The following is a 23,116-nucleotide window of genomic DNA, read 5'->3' as shown; positions in this document are numbered from 1 at the left end:
TTAACATGCCCACAGGCATGTTTGAGTAATGAGATTATCTGCAACTGCCTGGGTTTCATCTTTTGTGCTTATGCTATGGCTGTTAGCAAAATCCAGCATCGCAGCATGTGGCACCGAAGTAGCCCCGAAGGGTATGCATGGAGGGGAGCTCTTTTGAGTGGAGGGGGCTTTCAAGGGCGCGCGTTCGGCCACCTTTAATTACCCCAACATTCCTCACGTCACAAACCACGAGACTTCAAAGATGCGGCAAACCCGCCCCCCCCCCCCCGACCTCTCCCTCAGCACGCCTGTGACCATATGAAGTGATCCAGGACAAGCCATTTAATCTCGACTACCCTTCATCCTTATCTCCATAAAGCGCTACATAACACACTCGGCTTCTGTTTCATGCTCCAATCCTTCACTCTGCTTTGGCCTGTCTTTCGTTCTTGTTTATATTGCTGCACAGCACATAAGTGCATACAATTTCACATCTGCCAGTCTACCATCCACTATTTATTTATTTTACTAATTTATAAAGTGCGGACTAGATCCGATGGGTGTCAGAAGGCTTTATATAAAAATAATTAAAGTACATAAAAACAATGAAAGTACATAAGCAACATTGTTGCTACGGACAACTTTGAAGACCCAAGTTTAAAGTTCCAAACAAGCAAGAAGTGCATTTTTAAAAAAAGTAGGTTCGAGTGCCAATGGAGGATGGTCGTGTGAAAAATATGGCAAAGGAAACGTGCAAAAAAGAGAAGTCCATGTGACATTTAATTAAAGTATTTTAAATCTTCATGTCTATATTTCATATTGTAGCATTTTCTATTTGTGTGCAGATACGTGATTATTGATTAATGTTTGCTTAGCATTTGCAATGCAATAGGTCTTGCATTTATGCAAGTTTAAGCTATTGGCATTGTAAATGACAATGCCTTTTATTTATGTTTAAAAAAAAGGCATTTTAATTTACAATGCCAATAGCTCAAACTTGCGTAAATGTTGTATGTGCAGCTTGGCTCCTTCAATGATTGACCCTGGGCTTCATTTTATCGTCTATCGATAGGCGGAATGCTGTGTCTTTATTTCTTTTTATACCGCATCTCACATACTAAAGCAACCTAGCATTGTTAACACAGTCACATTTGTGTCTGCGGATAACTGATTGACTGCAGTGTAATCACACTTCAAAGGCTCCCGGCCCCCCCCCCCCACTTGCTCGCACATCAAAGGCTGCTGCTAGTTGGGGCACGCTACCAGGTGCTTAGGAACTGATCATTCTAACGGCTTCCACAACCCCATTGCTCTTAATCTCGGTATATTGTGCAAAAACCCATGTTTGTAATTTACTAGTTCTAAATTAAAAGAACGCACAAGACAAAATGTTTACGCCAGACCGTTTGATGCATTTATTTCTCTGTTTTTCGTTCTTGCGTCGAGCTTTTTTTCCTCAAAATCCCATGTGTGCCTGCTATCTTTTTTTCAACGCAGTGCATTCGCCATTGTTCTCTTGGAGGCATGCATTGTGATATTTCCCTACGGTCAGGTGTACATTCTTTGCCTTCTTTTTATCCAACATATTCTCTGCGGTAGAAGCAGCAAGTGGAGCATATGGGCTGCTTTCTCTGCTGGAGAAGATCATTCTACTGTAGATTCAGATTCTGGCAGTTTAAATGAGAATTCGAGTTCATGCTTTATTGCTGCAGATTCTAATTCTTCTGCAATATCCCCCGGTGTCAGATGGGGAACTGGAAATCTTTTCATATCCAGATTAGGTGCTGAATGCTTCCAGGCATGAATAGTGGAGCAGCTGGCATTGCTTAAAGCGAGACTGTGCTCCGAATGCACCTCATAAACTAGTCTTTGAGTTTTGCAACTAGTTTAGTCAACTTATTATATGTTTTCTAGTATTGCTCATCCACGAGTATTCATTCTAGAGCTATGGGTACTATGGTTGGCTTGTATTGCTGATTGAGCTCCAAAATTATTTAATAATAGTGAGCATGACTCATTCATTACACTTTGAACCACTCAACGCCACAGCACCGCTCAACGCCACAGCACCACTCAAAGCCACAGCACCACTCAATGCCACAGCACCACTCAATGCCACAGCACCACTCAACGCCACAGCACCAGTCAATGCCACAGCACCACTCAACACCACAGCACCTCTCAACGCCACAGCACCCCTCAAAGCCACAGCACCACTGAACGCCACAGCATCCCTCAATGCCACAGCATCAATCAACGTCACATCATTACTCAACGCCACAGCATCACTCAGCACCACTGAACGCCACAGCATCACTCAGCACCACTGAACGCCACAGCATCACTCAACACCACTGAATGCTACAGCATCACTCAGCACCACTGAATGCCACAGCATCACTCATGACCACTGAAGGCCACAGCATCACTCATGACCACTGAAGGCCACAACATCACTCAGCACCACTGAAGGCCATAGCATCACTCAGCACCACTGAACGCCACAGCATCACTCTGTGCAACCATTCAACAACAACTGGTTCTAATATGTTCTCTCAATGTTTCAAACTTTATTACAAATGTCACAAAAAGATGTTAATATTTCACTACAGTTCTTGAATTTTCATCACAATAAAATACACTGAACATAATCTTCCCAAAAGTTATTTACAAAAGTTAAAGCTATTGACATTATAAATTACAATAACTTTTATTTAAGTATTAATTATTAAAAAAAATAAAACCCATTGTTATTTGTAATATTAATACATCTAAGTCATGTAAATACAAGACATATTGCATTACAAATGCTATAGGTGTCACGTTTGCAAAAGTTAAAACTATTGGCATTGTAAATGACAAAGCTATTCATTTTGCTATTTTCAAAAACAACACATAAATAAAAAAAAATTCATTTACAATACTAATACCTCAAACTTTCCTAATGCGAGACCTATTGCATTGCAAATGCTTGTTATATTATACTGTTTGTTCTATTAAACTTACGTTTCTATTTATGTGTGTAATAATAAAGGTTACTTTTTTTCAAATAAATAATTGAGTATATAGGTTTTCTTTTCCTGACAACACTTGTCTATAGTTTATTGTGAAAATCATCTGTTAATAGGATATGATGAGGGCAAACCCTTCTAATATTACAGTGCACCTACCAAACATAATCTAACTGACTATTATACAAAGGAAGCCTGGGTAATTCTACAACTGCAAAAGTTCTATGAGTGTATCACTTTATAACACCATGAGTACTGCTGGTGTGATTACAGAACCATCAAGGCACTGCCAAGGACCACCGAGGCTTCAGGGACTGCCGAGGCCCACCCTGCATATTTAAATAAAGCCCCGGAGTGTGGCGATCCCTGGACTTCAGTTGGCCTCGACAGGGTCGGATTGGGATTGAAAATCGGCCCGGGTACACAAAAAAAATCGGCCCCCATTTGCATAATGCCTTTCCTCAAATCACTGCTTCAGCGAAATTGCATAAAAAGGGGGGGGGGTTAAAAAAATGCAAGCATTAGTTTACACTAGTTAAACACATCTGAAAAAAAGTGAGGCCACTTCTACTGAGGCCCCCTGCCCCGCTCAGTATGTGCATACATTAATGGGCCGGCCAGCGAGACAAAGGGAGTGATACCTCTGCCTGTTGCTAAACCGGGGGTGAGGGACCGGCGGTGTTGTTGGCGGGGGGGGTGGTAATGAGCGCCCATCTGCCTGCAGAAAGGCCACTCAGCCATCCACTGGGCCACTGGCTGTATTCTGAAAATAGAGACACTGCCCAAATCGGCCCTAGACTGCTCAAAAAAGCAGCCCACAGGAGGAACTCAGACACCGGCCCCTCGGGCATTGCCCGAATGCCCGCGTTACCAATCCGAGGCTGGGCCTCGAACCCGCCAAACAATTAGTAAACAATACCCGGGAAGATGGCGGTCCCCTAGGCTGCGAAACGTCTCTGTGCCCTTCCGCGCCTAATTTACATGTGACATTAAGATCCCCAGTCCTACATAGACCCCACAATATATTAATTGGATTGGCCATGGAACATTACCCACCAGGAGCCTCATTTAAATGAACGGGTGAGACCCCGCTTTTTCTTTTTTTGTTTCCTTTTTCTCTCAATTTTTACCATCTGCATCCCCACTATTAAAGCGATACGAGGTTTTCCTCCTCTCGCTTCAAGTAGTCAAACAAGTATTTCTATCACAGGGTGGAAGCCATGCACCAGCCCTCTAATAGGAAACACAAATGCCCCGCGAATGCACACCCTGGAACATTGTATGAGCTGCGCCTGAGAGGTCGCCCTCCCTAAGACCATGAAGCATTTGTTAGTAAAAACACATACTAACACTATTTACACACGTGTAGTACAGCGACCACAATGTAGTGAAGAAGCAGAGGAAGAACATAATCTAAAAATATAAATCCTACCAGAAGTCGGATGACATAGTTCAATGAACCGACGACCCTGGCATGAGTAGAAACAGCTACACAAAGAAAATGGGTCTTCAGCACAACGCAAGCAATTTTGAAATATTGGTGAGTGGTGCCTTCTTTTTACCTTCTCCCGCTCCTCGCCAAATTTATATAATGAAATGGCAGACAGAAGTGGATCCAATAAGTAGATTTATTACAGGAAAACAAGACACCTGAAACAGCCACCAACAGGAGCAGACAGCAAAGCAACCGTCTTCTCCAGCACCGTGTACAAACTCCGCAAAGTTCCCCTCATGACAGCCCTACATTCTAACATTACATACTTAGATTCTAGTAGAATTACATACTAACATTCTAGATGACTTACATTGGAATACTACACAGAGCACATGACTTTGCAGCAATGAGCTCATGGTTTTATCCACGAGTCTTGAGACCGGTGGGGGAAGTAGTTCGCTTCCCACTCCCTATATTGTATAAACGCAAACTAACACTACTTCCACAGGTATGCTACAACGCCCAGAGCACATCACTTTACAGCAATGAGCTCACAATTTAGGCTCACAGTTTAATCCTGAGTCTTCACACCAGTAGGGGTGAGTAGTTTGCTTCCCACTCCCTATATACCGTAAAAGCATACTAGCACTACTTACACACTTAAACTACAGCGGCTAGTATCCTGCAGTGCCCAGAGCCCATCAATTTACACCAATCAGCTCGGTTTCATCCTCTTGACACTGGTAGGCATGAGTACTTTGCCTCCCACTTCTGGGATAGTATAAACGCACGGTACCGGTCAGTAGTTCGCTTCCCACTCCCTGTATGGTATAAACCCCTACTAACACTACTTGCACACGTATACTACAGCGCCCAGAGCCCACCCTTTTTTTCCCTTACTCGCTTCAACGAAATCACAAAATGGTGGCCAACACTTCCTTGTTGCAACCGCTCGCAGCCAATAAGCAGCAAGCTCCTGCTCGTAATGCCTCAGCCAATCAGATTGCAGAATTCCCAAATATCAATATCTGTAAATTTGAATTATTTCTCCAAAACCACTGAACAGGTTTACACCAAATAAACATACGTGTGCTTTCTACACCAAAACCCTTCCCCCTGCCAAATTTGGGGTAATTCCGTTCACCCGTTCGACCTGTAGCCTTGTCTAAAGTTTCCTATGGAAAATAGCATGGAGAAAACACGTTTTGGGACCCCCCTTTTATCTCGCCCCCCCTTGACGAATCACCCCCAAACTTTCAACATAGGAGTGGATATCAACAAAGAATTTGTTTTGAAGCTTCTGCGAAGCTAAGTTAATCGGCGCCAAAGTTATTGGGAATAAAATGTTGCGATTTTCCTATGGTAACTAGGTCCTAACTATAACTACCTACTGGCGACTATCAGGAGGTAATATATATATATATTTTTTTTTTCACTGGAAAAAACAAAGATTAAGATAATGTTATAGTTAGGTGATCTAGAGCTTTCTCATTAATAATTTCATTGCAAATGTTGCAGTGATATTATCAGTGATATCATAGAAGATGTCATGAGTGATGTAATATATGGTGTAATTAGCAGTGCAAGTGCATGACAAGAGTGCAAGTTATAGTTACCTTAGGGCACGAGTTATAGTCACCGTAGCTAACTATAACTGGTCAATTTCAGTGGTCTGGACGTTTAAAATGTTATGTTGTCACTGAAATTATCTAACTACAATGTTACTGTAACCTTTGTTTTTTTCAGCGCAAGTTATAGTTAACTTAGGGCACGAGATATAGTCACCATAGCTAACTATAACTGGGGAATTTCAGTGGTTTAGATGTTTAAAATGTTATGTTGTCACTAAAATTCTCTAACTACAATGTAACTGTAACCTTTGTTTTTTTCAGTGAATATATATATATATATAAAACAAAGGTTAAAGGAATGTTATATTTAGGTGAAAATGTCAGATAAAAGATACCATTTAAAACTACCAAAGCCACTGAAATTCACACGTTATAGTCATCTCAAGTAACTATAGTTCAGGCTCTAAAGTAACTATAACTCATGTTTGAACAAGCTTATACGAGATGCAGTTTGAGGCTCTTTCCCCCTTCTTAGGATCACAGATTCTCCTGCCCCTGGTATCATTGAAGTGACGGCACCTTTTATTGAAAACTTTAGTCACGATCTCAATTGTCTCTGGCTACATTGTCTTTTAAAAAGCCAAGGTGTCGCCGCTAGCCATGCCCAGAGCTTTGGAAAGCTTAAGGTTCTCTTTATTGCTTTATTAAGTTCTTCTGTTATGCGTCTTCCATGGGCTCTCATTGTTCTATAGTTGTTCTTCTTAGTTGGGTGCTTTATATATACTGTCTGGCTCTCTTCTCATTCCTTAGTTCAGCAGTAAACAGTGTTTGATAGATCCTGGAAAATGACTTTTGCTTTCCTCCTTTGCTCATCCTCGATGTTCCGTCTTGTTTTTTTTTTTTAAACACATTTTATTGTCAGACTGCACATATTATGCAGGGCCTTGCACTCCAGGGATAAATGCAGGTAACGTTCCATAGCGTATGCCGGATCCCTCCTGTCACAATACCACCACTCGTTCAGGACCAAAAGGTGGGAGGCCTGATAGTAGGAAAGGATGTCAGAGGTCGCAACCCGCCACAATACGTGGAGAGGAAGCATGTGTGTATAGCTACACGCACCAGCACCACCTCCCCACAAAAATTGTCCTAAGGCGGAGTTCACCTGCCGGAACCCTCCGGGCAATATAGGATACGGGTGATTTTGCAGCTGATATAACAAACGGGGGAGTGCCCCCATTTTAAAAATCGCCGAGCGTCCATAAATAGTAAGCGGCATACGTGACCAGGTTTTGAGATCTGCCCGAACTCGCTCCCACACCGGCGCCAGGTTTCGCTCTCATGATACGGCCGGGACCTACGACAGAAAGACCCCCAGATACTTGAGACCCCCCACTGCTACCAGTAATGCGGTTGCCCAGTCACCCACCCGTGTCCGCCCCCCCAGCACCCATAGCGTGGACTTGTGAGGATTCATGTAGAGCCCTGATTGTGAGAAGTTGGCCTGATATATGATGCTCACTAGTTCTAGTGATCACCTTGTATCAGTCCAAACAACCCTTATGGTGATTGGTTGTAAAGTCAACCGTATAGACCAGCTATCCTAGTAGCGTGGATAAAAGCAGTCTTTTAGGCTAATCTCTTTTGGCATGTGAAACCAGCTGTTTTACCATAGTATAACCCCTTGAATACCAAATGAAAGGACACCACACAGGTTGTTATGAAAATAAACAGTCTATTTATTAATAACAACACCTCTGAACTCTTTATGAGATCAGAGGGCTAAGCACATGACAATACTAAAAAGGAAATACGAGTTCGCACAATATTTACACAAGTGCCTTAGGGGCACGACAAACCATATACTCAAAACAATGGAATGCGAGGAAAGAAAATACTGTAAGGAGATCCAGAGGCTGGAGGATCGGTGGGACTACGCTACAAACTAGGTAAGTAAGGAGCAGTAGGCCCACGGGACTCACGTGCAGAGTGGGAACTCTCACGCGGGATGCGTACCAACGTCTATGGATGCAACAGTTTACAAAGTTACGGATTCCGGACGAACCCGACTGGATGGAGGGAAAACAACAGTGGACCTGGACACTAGGATAGCGGACACAGACTTCAGGACCTAGAAGCTTTAGTTACCTAACCCACAGGCTGCGGGTGCATAGGGCTGAAGTAGTGTCGGGTTTGCTGCGTTGATCCCGGTGATGCCTGAAACAAGAAGTTGCTGGCAGGCAGCCAAATGGAGGAGTCCGGTGGTTCCAAGGAGGGAACTAGGAAGATGGAAGTCCTGAAAAGGAAGGGGACAGAGTCTTGGTCACTAGCCAGTGACGGTGCTGGAACCAGGAGGGAACCAGGAGCTGTCGCCGTGTTCAGGTGAAGGAAGGGTCGCTTCTCTCTGTAGCTGCGAGGACCAGGAGCTGCTCTTCACGGCCAGGCTGGAGGCACGAGCTGTCCCACGTAGTCTGCTGCTGTTGGCGGTGTTGGATTGTCGATCTGGACAACAGGCCTTGGCTAATGCAAGCCACGCGGTGGAACAAAGATGGCGTCTGGTGCGGACCAGGAGGGTCCGGGGTGCTCCTCTTTTACAAGGAAGCAAGGGCCAGTCTGGGGGACCAGACTAGCAGAGTCGAATTCTTTGGGTCGTCGTCTCAGAGGTCACTAGCCAGCCGGCAAGTGACCAGACAACAGGAAGTGCAGCAACCAAGCAAAAGGGCCCCACGCAGATCACGGGGATGCTGGGGGGCTGGTCTTTGGTGCAGGAGCTGCGTCGGTGTGGGGCTTCTCAGTCCCCAATGCACTCACTTGAGGAACCCTCAGGGGTCGTGCAGGAAGCGCTGTGCAGGTTTCTTCAAGATGGCCGTCTCCACGTTGCTCGTCGCACCCACGGGTCCCAGCTGTGCTGTGGATGTGAGTAGAGGTCAGAGAGGTCTGGAGGTCCGGGTCTTGTCGAGCTGGGTCGTTGGATTCCGGGATGGAAGGACTTTGCAGCAAACCGCACAGGAGCTTGATGGTGCCTGCGAAGCAGGATGGTCACTCCCTGACCATAGGGGAGATTCTTCAGTCTTCTGATGTTCAGGAGGTCGAAGGTCAAGAGTTTCTTCGTGGAAGGTTGTCAAGATTAATCTAACTGGGAATGGGACCAGCTCCTACCTTTATCCGGCTAAAGGGGGCTGCACTACGACTAGGTCCCTCCCCTGGGTGGGACCAGGAAGGGCGGTGGCTACACCCCCTTTCCTTTGTCCAGTTTCCCGCCAGAGCTGGGGCTGGAGTGCCCCAGCAACTGGTTGGAACCGGTGTATGCACAGGGCACCTTGTGTGCCCCAGGCATGTCTCATTCCTTTCAGCCTGGCCCTACCTAATACACAAAATCCTGTCTGGGGTGGTGCTAGCACCTCCCAAGGCAGGAAACCCTTTGTCCGAGCCACCCTCGCTGGAAGGACTCCCAGCAGCAGGAGGTCAGACTTGTATCTGTGGTGGCAGCATCCATTTTGTGATGCTGAGGCTTGAGTTAACTTTAACCGGGGTTTACAGTTACAGACATGTCGTGTCCCTCTAGAAGGGTGGAATGCTAACCCCGTCGCCAGAATTGGCGAGGGGTTAGTATTCCAATTCGTATGACACCTTACTCGACATGTTTTGATAATGCTATGCCAAAGTTAGCATTTAACCGCGAGGATTATAATGCACTTAAGAGTATATGGTATAGCTTTATCATGGAATAGCTATAAGGACTTAGTTCCGCAAGCTGCAAACGGGCTCAGCTCATGCCAGAGCACCATCTTACATAATTCCAAGCACTCTGCCTTCAGGATTGATAAGGCCTGCCATAGGAGTGACTGATAGGAATATATGTGTCCATTTTAGGGTTAGATATAGGAATACTATATCTAAAGCAAAGGGTGATTACACCACCTTGCCCCAGCTGTCGTGCAGCCAGTTGTGTCAGATTTGGGTGGCCAGCCAGGGGTGGCATAATACATGCTGCAGCCCCTGGTAGGCCCTGGGTACACCTATGCCCTGGATACCTAAGGTATACTGTACAGGGACTGATAAGGTGGCCCAGTACCAATTGGTAAATGCACCTAAGGCACATGGAGTCCATTTTAACAGAGAGAGCAGGAAGCCTGGGGTCCCGAATAGCAGGATCCCAGACCAGCTAAGTCAAAAACCAGCAAAACACTAGGAAAAAAGTTGGGGTAACCATAGTCAGATATCCACCTTCCTACACTGATGACTAGCCGAAGATCTGCATAATTTGTAGGAGACGGGGCCCGACCTGTCGAGAGCTGTAAGGAAAAAGAGGACATCGTCCGCATACAGTGCGATCCTATCGGACGGCCCCTGCGCCCACTCAAAGCCGCTCAACTGCGCATCCATGCGTACCCACGCCGCCAGTGGTTTCATAGCAAAGGCGAATAAGTAGGGCGAGAGGGGGCAGCCCTGCCGGGTACCACGCCGAATTGGAAAGGAGGATGAAATCGCTCCCGCCACCCGAACCGAAGCTGTCAGATCAGTGTAGAGAAGACGCAGATAGGACAAGAAGAGAGGCCCAAGATTGAGCCGTGGCAGCAGCGCGAACAGATAAACCCAGCTCAGCGAGTCAAAGGCCCTGTCTATGTCAACGAGAAGAAGCGCGGCCCGTGTTCCCGTGCCTCGGATAGCCTCTACCGCCACATGCGCCCGTCGAATATTGTGCCTAGTCGCCCTTTGGGGCATAAAGCCAGCCTGTTCCGGGTGTACAAGTGTCGCAGTATGAGGGAGGAGTCGGTTGGCTAGGGCCTTGGCCAGGACTTTGGCTTCAACATTCAAGAGGGAGATCGGGCAATAAGAGGCATGATGTTCTGGGGGGTGACCCGGCTTGTGAAACACCACCACCTCTGCATGTCTTCAGTCCGGGGGGAGACTGCCCCGCTCCCTGGCCTCCTCCAATGCCGCTCGATAATAAGAGGCCAGCTGCAAATGATATTTCTTGAAGAACTCACTGGGGAATCTATTCGGGCACGGGGCTTTCCCCGAGTTGAGCTCGCCCAGGGCTGTGCCCAGTTCCTCATCAGTCAGGGAAGCTCCAACCGATCTCGCACCTCATCCGACACAGCCTTAGGGGGCAAGTCAGCTATAAAATTGTCCACCATATATTCCGGCAGGCACTCCTTCGGGGTATATAAGTCTGCATAGTACACAGAGAAGCTCTCTGCAAGCTCCCCAGGATCCGTGAGTGGGGCACCCGTTCCATCCAGTATCCCTGGTAACGTCTGCGCTTGGAAGGCCCCTTGACAGAGCCGATGCAGCATTCTGCCCGACTTATCTCCCCACTGACATATTCTGCTACGCGTTGCAAGCCAGATCTGTTGAGTCTCATCCAGTAGGAGGGCCGCGTATGACTGTTGCGCCAGGAGGAGCTGACCCACACCCCGGCTCCCATCAGCCACCTGACTCTAACGCTCTAGTTCCTTGATCTCCGACTCTGCGCGCACTAGGTCTGCTCTACGCTGCTTTCGAGCCCCCACATACCAAGCAATATCTACCCCCCCCATAGCGTGGGTTTCAGTGCTTCCCATCGCATCCTAGCGCTAGAAACGGAGCCTACATTCCCGACCAAGTAGTCTGAAATTGCCTCACTCATATGCCTCCTATAATCTTCCTGCTGCAAGTGCCACACTGAAAGGCGCCAACGAAATGGTTGCCTTCCCCTGCCAATCCGGAGGTCCACGGAGATAGGTGAATGATCCGAAAGGCCGCGCGGGAGGATCGCTGCCGACTCAACCCTTCCCGCCACTTCCCTAGGGACAAAGATATAATCCAGTCTAGAAAAGGATTTGTGCACGGCAGAAAGGAATGTGTACTCTCGTTTTTCCCCGTGTATGCGCCGACACATGTCCACCCAATCCAACCCCCACTACCATGTCTCCCAGCCTCGTGGAATGACCTACACTCGGGCCTCCCCCGGCCTATATCTATCTTTGGCATGGTCCAGAACATCTTTCCAGTCTCTCCCAACTGCCGACAGGGCGTCTGGGATGTCCACCCTAATCGCGAACAGTTTCTCGACCAGCGACCACTGTAAGGGGGGCGGAGCATAGACGCAGCCCAGCACCAGGGGGTCCTTCCCGACCATGCCCCTAATAAACAAATATCACCCCTGTGTGTCAGCCCATTGTTTGGAATGAATGTAGGGAATTATGCGGTGCACTAGGATAGCTACTCCCCTAGAACCCCTCACAATCCCGCATGAAGACCTGCTGAAATACATTGCGCTGTAAGCACAGGGCCTTAGTACCCAGTAAGTGGGTTTCTTGTAGCAAAAGTATGTCAGCCCCAGCTCTCTTTGCCTGGTGCAGCACTGCTCCCCTCTTAATTTTATCTAACAGTCCCCGCACCTTCCAGCTGAGGATCCGAAGGGTACCATGGGACCCTGAGACCTTATCCGCGAGATTCGCCATCAGGAAACGGCCAGGGTCATCGCACGGACATCAGGCCATGTGGGCGTGCACTGAACAAATCTAGGGAACCCCTTGTGGTATCCCGACTTCAGCCCAACCAGAACAAACCCCCCCTCAAAAAACTGACCCCCCCCCCCACTGCCCCCACCCCATACCTCAAAACTGTTGAAGTACCTGTCGCGGCCATGTTGGCTCCCGACCCCCAACGTGAGGCCCAGAGTCCCCCATGCCAATGGATCTCTACCCTACAACCCATAACACCCTAGCCCACCCCCCATGAGTACCAAACTGAAGGGGAGTCAGCCCATACCAGAACTCCCTCCCTCCAGAGACTGCATACATAGCAAGTGACCCCCTATGAGGAACAACGAAACATCATATAACAGTAGGTAACACAAGTCAAGGGTCCGCTATTTGTTGTCCAGTAGCCGGGGCCCCACAGACAGAGGCCTCACCAGACACAGAGCGTCCCCAGGATCGGGACCGCCAGTTGCCCCGCCGGCGTGATCCCCTGGAGGATTTCGACTGTGCCTTGCTCACCAAAGAGTCCAGCCCTGGTGGCGTGTGCGCCCGTACCTTTACTGTCTCATCCGTCCACTTAAAGACTTCCTACGGCTTATCAAAGAAATGAGTGTGTGATTCGAACACTACTCGCAAGCGGGCCGGGAACAGCAAGGTATATGGGAGCTTGAGATCCCTGAGACGGGCTTTAGCGGCCATAAACGACTGGTGCTGTTGCTGCACCAGGCATGTGTAGTCTGGAAAAATCAAGATGCGCGGTTCTCATACAGCAAGGGTTCCTTGAGTCCGGCCTGCTTCAGTATGGCATCGCAGTCATGGTAATTCAGAAGCTTCGTAATCACCGGTCGTGGGTGGGCCCCAACCTAGGTTTCTGAATAAGTGCTCTGTGGGCCCGCTCAATCACGAAGCACTGGGACATAGTGTCAGGGTGGAGCCTGCTTTCCATCCACGTGGTTAAGAAGTTCTCCATGTTGCCCATCTCACAGCCCTCCGGAAAGCTGATGAAGCGTAGATTGTTCTGCCTCGCCCGCCCCTCTGCATCCTCGGCGCGCAGCACTAGGCCCTTCTGCGAACTAGCCATGCTGGCCACCTGTCGCTTCAGAGCTGCCACGTCGTCCTCCACCCCGTAGATCTGGGTCTCAGCCTCCGTAATGCGGGTCACGGCATTCTGTAAGTTTTGCCGCAGTAGGATAACATTGGAGCCCACTGCACCAATCTCGGCGTGGAGCATATCACGGGACTGGGTGATCGCCGCCATCAAGGCCGCATTGTCCGGACCGGGCTCCTGCTGTCCTCCCGCTGCCCCAGCCCAGCCACCAGAACCAGTGAATTTATCTGTGGGCCCATGTTTTGTGGCTCCACTATTGCCCTTGTCCCTCGTCATATCCACCAGCAGCTGACCCCGCACCGACGCAACTCCAGTCCGGCCCACTGTCCCACCAGTTCTCACCAGCACCCTCACGTTCAGCGCTGACCGTTCTCCCTAGGAAGGCACCCCCGATCAAGGGCCCGCAATCCACCTGTCATCATCCAGCACTGCACATATTTCCAACTTGCACCCTCCTTTCGCCCGGCCCACTACAAGGATGACGTCTGTGCCAAGAGAGGGCTACGGGACACTGCACGAGCTCCGCTCCTCACCTGCGCAGCCCAGCTCCTTTGCTCCAGGGCTCCCTCTAGGCCTACGCCACCTGCAGGGCCTCCTCACGAACACCACCAGGCCCCGGATCGCTGTCCTAAAGTCTCTTGGCTCCACGGGCACAAGCCAACCAGGGAGGTTACTATCCCCAATGCGGCCAAAACCACCGGGCTCCGCCACTCCGCCTCCAAAGTCCACTACGGCGGTCGGCGCCAGACCCAGCCAGCAGGATCCGTGCAGACCGCCCAGCATGGCGCGACCCCGCCGCCGATCTGCGGGAAGGCCACAGACCCAAAGGAGGGGGCCCTCTTTCCCCCGGGGAAGCCATCGACTGTTCAAAGCCCACCCGCAACCTCCGCTCAGGATGGTATGACGATCTTCTGGGCCCGCAGCCCCTGGCCCCAAGCTCCTCTTCAGACTCCTCATTGCCCTCTGGGCACGCGAAGAGGCCCCGATCCTACCCCAGACCGCTCTGCTTCCATCACACCACAGGATCCCGGGGGGGGGGGGCCCGATGTGTCCCGGGCCTCCAGTCTCCAGGCCCCCCGCCTCAGACACTCACCGGGTGAAGCTGGTCCCGGAGACGTTAGTCCACTACGGTCATGGGGAGCTCCAAAATCCACTCCCCGGCTCCCTCACGGAGCACCAGGCCTCTCCATGCACAGGACTTGCCAGCTCGCCCAGCGCCGAAGGAGTCGTCGCGTCCAGCGATGGACGTCTCGCTGCCTCTCCCGAGGGACTGCGGGGATGCCGAGGCAAGACCAATACAGCCGCAGTGCAGGAATGTGTGTCAGGCGGCCGTGCTCGCTACCTCAGGCCCTGGTCTCCGCTGCTGCCGCCCGATCTCTCCCGGGCAGCGGGACCCACCACAGCTTCTTCCTCAGGTCGCTACCTCTCCGGTATTACCGTCGGAGACCTCCCCTGGGAGCCGATATGCCCCTGACCTCCTGCCGCTGAGCCCGCCTCCACAGGGGCCAACCGTCCAAAGCGTCCACCCCCGGTCGGCCTGACCAGCATTGAACACCAGGATCACCAAATTCGAGTCCCCTGCTCCACTGCCTCCACCAGGCCGCACCACGCGGGAGACCCCAGCACCGGCCCATCAGACAACTCAAAACGCCGGGGAAATGATGCAGCAGGCTATGAGTAAGTAGATGTCGGGGACACAGAAATGTAGAGGGAGTCAGGATAGTAGTAGGATAGTTATCGGGCTGGACGGAGCACAGCTTAAACACGTCCGCCATGCTGACCCGTCTAGCCACGCCCCCTCTTGTTTTTTAATAGCTGTTAGATGTGTTTTGGCCTATTTCTTCTTCGTTTTGTGACTATAATCTCTCCATCCTTTTACACCCATTTTATTTTTGTTGTACCTATGTTACCTCCTTTATACAGTCCAGTACTTTTAGTTGGCCCTTTATATTTATAAAAAAAACGTTTTTATTGAATTTTTCCAGAAAATAATACAACCAAGCTGTAGTTAGGAAAGATAGCAGCTGTTGTCCCATACACAGATGGGGCTATCAGATTATCATGTCAAACGTTTGAATATTTCCAGTTAATCTACATCCAAGAATAACAAAGTAGAGATAAACAATATAAAACAAATACCATGGAGCAATTGTGCAAATGGTGTTGTAGAAAACATGCATCACATAGCGGTGCTTGTGCTCATCTAGTTAACATTTCTACCAAAGTAGTCTGTGAATAGTGTAAAACGTGAAGATCATGTCAGAGCAGTTTGTGTTTGTAATTGCTTGAGACATAACGCATCTGCGAGCAGCAGTAATGCCATACGTCATCAGTTCTGTTTGTTTCCAGGATGTACGCGCTTTGGTGCCCAAGTTGGGCGAAGGGAGAGTGACAGATGGTACATGCGAGAAACCAAGTGAGCACTGTCCAGAGAAGTTATGACAAGTGTATGAGATGGGAAATTGCCTGGTTCGGATGATTGATCGGGCAGAATTTTTAGTAAGGAACTGAGCTCTATGAAACAGGAAAGTGTCCATGTATTGGTGCTTCACGCAGCCAATTCCGCAGTAGAGCACGGCCTGGAATCATGGAACAGATCGCCCAGCTTCAAGAGTCTTTATTTAAGTAGTGTGTTCTTCGTGATTGTTTCTAAAGTCAGGGGTATTGCAGGGTTATCGGTCAGCGGTATATGGGGGGAGTATAAAGATGCGTGGTTCAAGTACTTTCGCAATTTAGTCCATGCTCAACATGTAGTTGGAACCGTGTGGATTTCAGTGGGGACGCAAAGGGAGACCTTGTGGTAACAATGTCAATAATGTGTGTGGGTAAATCTGTGATCTGTCAGATTTAAGGTATTGTAATCAAGCATCCGGATGGTACCAATAGTACAGAAAGTTGGTCGGGGCACCAAGTAGTAAAGATAAAAATCAGGGACATCAAAATCACCGCGCACAAATGGCATGGTTAGTGTGGTCCAGTTCACTCTCGGTTGTTTACCTGTCCAGACTAGTTGGATTAAAAGTGAACAGAGTGTATCAAAAAAGGCCATTGTTAAAGATAGGGTTTTTTTTATCAATATTGCTAATGCTAGGTCACTGTTGTGCTTCTGTTGGCTTGCGCTGGGATACCCTTGTTGGGTAGCTCTGCGCATTATAAAAATAAATTAACATACCATAACATAACATATTTAAAAAAAGATACAGGAAGCAAGGAAGCACTACCATCTTAGTGATAGCAATTCTGCCTGCTATAGAAAGCGGGAGTTTCGTCCACTTGAGAATCTGCGAGTCGAGTCAGTCGATCGCAGGTTCGTAGTTCAACCGAATCACCTCAGGGGCGTCGCAATGTAGATAAACACCCAGATATTTGGGAGGTTCAGTGCACAACCACAGAGGGAACTCAAGATCACATAGATGAGTACCAGGGGTCAAGGTGACCACCGAAGACACCATCCACTCCGGATCACCGACCGACCCCTGCCCACACCACGTCTTCAACAAGGCCGACTCCACCATCGCACCCCAACTCCGGAACATCATCAACGCCTCCTTCAACACCGCCACCTTCCCGGAGAGCTGGAAGCACGCCGAGATCAGCGCCCTCCTGAAGAAACCTACAGCGGACCCCACCGATCTCAAAAACTTCCGCCCCATCTCGCTCCTCCCTTTTCCTGCTAAAGTCATCGAGAAGATCATCAACAGACAGCTGACCGCCTTCCTCGAGACGAACGGATCCCTCGACCCCTCGCAGTCCGGCTTCAGAGCCAACCACAGCACCGAGACCGCCCTCATCGCAGCTACCGACGACATCCGGACCCTGCTCGACAAGGGGGAAACAGTGGCCCTCATCCTCCTGGACCTCTCCGCTGCGTTCGACACGGTCTGCCACCGCACCCTAGTCCAGCGCCTCAGCAACATCGGTATCCAAGAGAAGGCACTGGAGTGGATCATCTCGTTCCTCGCCGAAAGAACACAAAGAGTCCGCCTCCCCCCGTTTCGCTCCGAGGCCACCGAAGTCATCTGCGGCGTCCCGCAAGGATCTTCACTCAGCCCCACCCTCTTCAACATCTACATGAAACCTCTCGCAGCCATCGAACGCCAGCACAACCTCAACATCATCTCTTACGCCGACGACACCCAGCTGATCCTCTCCCTCACCAGAGACCCCGACACCGCCAGAACCTGCCTACACGAAGGGATGAAAGACGTCGCCGAGTGGATGAAGGACAGCCGCCTGAAGCTGAACTCGGACAAGACGGAAGTCCTCATCCTGGGATCTTCGCCCTCCGCCTGGGACGACTCCTGGTGGCCCCCAGCCCTGGGCACCGCACCCAAGCCAACCGACCACGCACGCAACCTGGGCTTCATCCTGGACCCCTCCCTCTCGATGACCAGACAAGTCAACGCCGTCTCCTCATCGTGCTTCAACACCCTGCGTATGCTTCGCAAGATCTTCCGCTGGATCCCTGTCACCCAGGCACTCGTCACCAGCCGACTGGACTACGGAAACGCCCTCTACGCCGGAACCACAGCCAAGCTACAGAAAAGACTCCAGCGCATCCAGAACGCCTCCGCCCGACTCATTCTTGATGTCCCCCGACGCAGCCACATCTCCAGCCACCTGAGGAACCTGCACTGGCTCCCCGTCGACAAGAGGATCACGTTGCGGCGCCTCACCCACGCACACAAGTCTCTCCACGACCTGGGCCCCAAGTACCTCAACGACCGCCTGACCTTCTACACGCCCACCCGCCAGCTACGGTCCACCAGCCTCGCCCTCGCAGCCGTACCACGCATCCGAAGAGCCACCGCCGGAGGAAGATCCTTCTCTTACCTGGCTGCCAAGACTTGGAACTCCCTCCCCATCCACCTTCGGCTGACCCAGGACCATCTCGCCTTCAGGAAACAACTCAAGACCTGGCTGTTCGAGCAGTAGCATACCCCTCCCCCCAAGCGCCTTGAGACCCTCCCGGGTGAGTAGTGCGCTATACAAATGGCATGCTTGATTGATTGCTTGAAGGTAATATTTCAGATTTGGTCTAGTTAATGACCAGACCTGAATGCACTCCAAAACGGACTACCTCTCGCAAAAGAGGAGGCAAATATTTCTTGGGACAGTGCACAAATAACATAACATCGTCTGCATAAAAAGATGCAATGAGGGGGCCCTTATGGAGTTGGAACCCGCAGTGTAGGAGGCGTTCCTGACTATGACGGGCAAGTGGGTTCATACCAATTATGAATCATAGTGGAGAGAGAGGAACCCCCTGCCTGGTGCCCCTAGTCAAACCAAATTGCTGTGTGATCAGTCCATTTATTTAAGTCGAGCAACGGGAGAGGAATATAGTAAACAAACTAAGTTAAAAAAAACAATAGGAATTCCCAGTTTTTGCATAACCATGTTTAAAAAAGGTAATTCCAGAGAATCAAAGGCATTTTCAGCATCTGGCATCACTGCGACTGCCAGCAGGGTGGGCTCCATTTGGTTTATTACCGAAAAAATTGTGCATAAGTTGAGTGTCATAGACTGTCCCTAAAAAGGGCACAGGGCGGTGTCCATGTGCAATGCTAATCGAGTAGCCAGTATTTTAGCAAGGATTTTGTAGTCGTGGTTTAACAGCGAGAGTGGTCTGTAGGACTGGCATTTCTGGGGGGATTTACCTGGTTTGAGCAGTAATGTAATAATTGCTTCACGCATAGTCGGTCAGAGGCACCAGTCTGTAATGATTCGTCATACACTTCCAGGAGGTGGGGAGCTAATTCCTGTTTATAAGCTTTGTAAAAATCCCCTGAAAGCCCATCAGATCCCGGAGCGGGGCTGCTGGCTAGGTCTTTTATTGCTTGTTTAATTTTGTAAATGTCAATTGGAGAAGCTTAAAAATCTTGCTGCCCTGCCTCAAGCCACACCATGGCTATTTCCTGAAGATATGCATTGAGGGCCAGTCCAATGGGCGGGCATCTTGTCTGTTACAATTTGGTATAGTAGTCAAGAAAAGCCTGTTGTCACTGGCTGGTCAGCGTCCACGTCTAACTGTGTAATAAATGTAGATTGGTAGTGTGGTCTAAGGAGGCATGCGAGTGTTCTGCCGGGTCTCTCTCCCTCACCATACGTCTGTGCTCTAGCGTATTTACCTACAAATTTGACCTGCCGAACCGCAGCTTCTGTAAATTCAGCCATCAAAGCTGAACGGACGTGCAGAACCGTCATGGACGGGGTGGATTGCATGAGGATATCTATATCTTTCAGTTTCTGCTCAATGTTTGTCAATTCAGTTCGAATGGAACGCAAGACTCCAGCGTGCTTGGAAATACAGACATTGCGAATAAATGCCTTAAAGGTGTCCCTAAGCGGTACAAAAGGGGGGGTGATGGACGGAGCATCTGAACCAATCAAACACTCACACCCAGTCAAAAGATCTGGGTTTGATCCATCACCGTTCTTCAGCCCACTCTGCCACCCCAGTTCAGACATGGCCATATGCAAATCAGTCTGACCCTGTGTCTCATGGGAACAGTCCAGCCCGAACTGCCAAGCCATGCCTTCCCTGGACCGGAAACAAGCTTCCGAGGACCAGTTTCTGGCATTCCAGCCGTCTTCAGCCCGGCTTGCTTGAATCCAGTGGCAAAGTGAGCAAGGGACTCACGTCTGAGCATACCCTGCCACACTTATGACGGCCAAAGCGGTACAAAAGGGGGTGGTGATGGACGGAGCATCTGAACCAATCAAATGCAATTCAGTCTGACCCTGTGCCTCATGGGAACAGTCCAGCCCGGCAGAAATCTAAATCTGAAAAGAAGGGTCACAGGGGAATTTATTATATTTATATACCTTCTTGTACCTTGTCCCCCAATTCAACAGTATAGAAACACACGAAAGATACCAAGGGTCTAATGAGATTTTATTGGTCGGTACCTGTTTATGGTATAAGAACTCAAAGATACCAAGTGGTTATCTAGGTGACATAGGAGAGAAAAATGAGTGATCTGAACAGAAAAAGAAGAAACCCATCAGCCCACCAATTGGCGGAACTTCATCATCTGGGTTTTGTTGAAAAAGATGGTATCCGCTAGACACCTCCTCAATGCATTCATGGAGGACTGCTAGAATCGGATCCTACGAAGAAAACCATCAACCAGATAATGAGTATTTTAAGGCTGAAAGGGTAAGTTGCAGTGCTCAAAGAGTGTAAAGAATATAAACAAAATTATTGGTGATATAAAAAAGCCTGTTATGATGTCTAAAGAACATTTTTAATAGGTGCGACCATCAAAACGGCATGGTTAAAAGCAGAGTGAATATAGTATGTAACAAATATTACTATTCATCAAAGATATAGGTTGGTCGACATGTTTCAGCCCCTCCGGGCTTTCATCAGGACCTATGATGTGCACTACTGCAACACTTACCACAAGACGTGATAGTATAAATTGTGTAGACCTACTAGTTGTGTGGTCGTTTAATCCAGAACCTCTCCTATGAAACAGGACACAAACAGAAAAAATACACACAAAACAAAACCAGTGTCAAAACTTGGACAGGCACATTTAGTGTGTTTATGATAAGTGTATCCACATAAATATAATCATATAATCCACTCACCCATCATTGTAGGGAGGAAAGGCCTCACCTCGCCTGGCACTCGCTCAGGGAAAAGAGGCCACGCACTGAATGGAAAAAAAATTATATCTACAGTTGTATGTTACATGTAAACATAGACATGTATTGACTATGTATCTCAAAAGGAAAACAGGCAGGGAGAAAAACAGGTCTAAAGCAACTCTGAACAGACTGTATCACACATCCCCACAGACTTGATTGTGGATTGCAGTAAACCTATGTTGTAAAAGCCTCTGTATATCTTTCGTCTGTGAGCTCAAAATTAGAGGCAAGGTATATCCTACTGCAATCTACAGATTCTATCTGAATACTGTATGAAAAGGTGGTCGCTTTTCATTAATATAGACCAACTTTAGACCCTAGAGTAGCCAGAGAAACTAGTAAGGCAACCATACGCAGCTAGTACAACAACTGTACGCAGCTCTCACTCACCTTTCCGTCGTTACCTCGGTCTGGCAGCTGAGCCGAGGGGAAAGTGGTGAGGCCGCGTGCAGTTGCAGGTTAAGAATACCTCGAGCGGACCTGATGGAAAGCTCACTTTTGGGTTGGCTGTCTTTTGATTGGCTATTAAAATGTGAGAAAAAGCCTGTAACAGCACCCGTAACAGCATTAATAAAATCAGTGTTGCTATCATTGAAGCAAGGACTGCTCTGATTGGAAAGCGGTATTGAAACCGGAAGCTTACGATTACCCTATGAGAGCTGGTAAAAAGGTTAACACAGCTCAATGTTTTTGAAAGTGTCTAATTGGTCGATGGCTTGTGCCGGAAATACCGAGCCTTAGTGGAAATAGACTGTCAAATGAGCATTGCGCCTGGACTGAGATGTCCGGCGGACCATTACGGGAACTCTATGTTGTAGTTTTCAAAATTCACCGATTGGTTATGCTGGAATGGAGGCGCATGCGCAGAGGCGCGCTAAGCAGACCGTTGCGAAAAAACACACACATCGACAAAATTATTACGTGTGTTGATCTTGTGTTAATTATAAGTATATTATGATGCAAAAAAGACGGTGTCACAGTGTCTGCCCTTTTTGTTTATCTGCATCCTCGAAATATGGCTCAAGCTCAAATGTAATGAGGCTCAAAGTTGCGTGAGCCTACAAGAGTATGACAAAAAGAACTGAAGTTTTTGCCTCGTGGAGAGACTAAACTGCTCCGTCACGCAGTTAAAAATCAGTAATGTAAAAATGTTGGTATCTGGATCATTACATAGTGCCAAATGTTTAGTTGACCTGATGTCAAGTTCAACATGGAAAATGTAATGAATGGAAATATTATTATTAGGCAACCTGGTATGTTGCCTGATGTGTGATAGCTTAAAGCCTAAGCGGTCATGTTAGGGTTGAGCAGATGTCAGTCCAATGAGCGAATGCAAATGTGTTGAATCTGAGGGATTATGAACAGAATAATTGCTACTAAGCAGTTGTATGTTCAATCGCAACAGATGGCTAATTATATGATTGATTAAAGCTGTAGCCAAGGTATTGCGTCATTTAACCCCTCTGTGTCACATTTCAGTTTAAAAACCAATTTTTGCTCTTTCCTGAACAGGAAGTGAGAAATATCACTAACATGTGGAGGTATAAACGGCTGCTCCAATACTAGCCATTCAAGTTCCTCTGCAGAGTGTTTCATAGTGAGAAAATGGGACGTCATCCGGGTTGCTTGTCTGTTACATCTAATAGTACTCTTGTGTTCTTGTATTCTCAGTTTTATTTTTCTGGTCGTCATCCCTATCTAGCGGAGGGCACATGGGCACGTGATCTGATAAATAACTCTTTCACTGTTGCAGTTAGTATGATGTTTTAACTGCCAAGGGCGTGCTGTACCGATGTCAACATATAATGTTTTCTTGATCTGAGGGCACACCGAGCAGTTGCCACAGGGATAGTGACCTTGTACCGGTGGGAGATTCCATAATC

General features: G+C 48.5%; 1 protein-coding gene across 3 annotated transcripts in view; it reads left to right on the top strand.

The window, feature by feature from the left end:
* LOC144822560 (uncharacterized) overlaps positions 1–23,116 on the top strand; it is a 334,324-nt gene that overhangs the window by 187,623 nt on the left and 123,585 nt on the right. Inside the window, exon 1 of one of the 3 annotated variants that reach the window (XM_078680232.1) lies at positions 14,910–15,251. The exons of the other annotated variants lie outside the window; for them this stretch is intronic. The gene's annotated coding sequence lies outside the window, so the exon portion shown is untranslated. Of the gene's footprint in view, positions 1–14,909; positions 15,252–23,116 lie in introns of those variants that run through there. 3 annotated transcript variants of the gene reach the window in all.

This window comes from Lissotriton helveticus, chromosome 3_1 (genome assembly GCF_964261635.1).
Source record: "Lissotriton helveticus chromosome 3_1, aLisHel1.1, whole genome shotgun sequence".
Taxonomy (NCBI): domain Eukaryota; kingdom Metazoa; phylum Chordata; class Amphibia; order Caudata; family Salamandridae; genus Lissotriton; species Lissotriton helveticus.
This window is presented reverse-complemented; position numbering and strand designations above follow the sequence as displayed.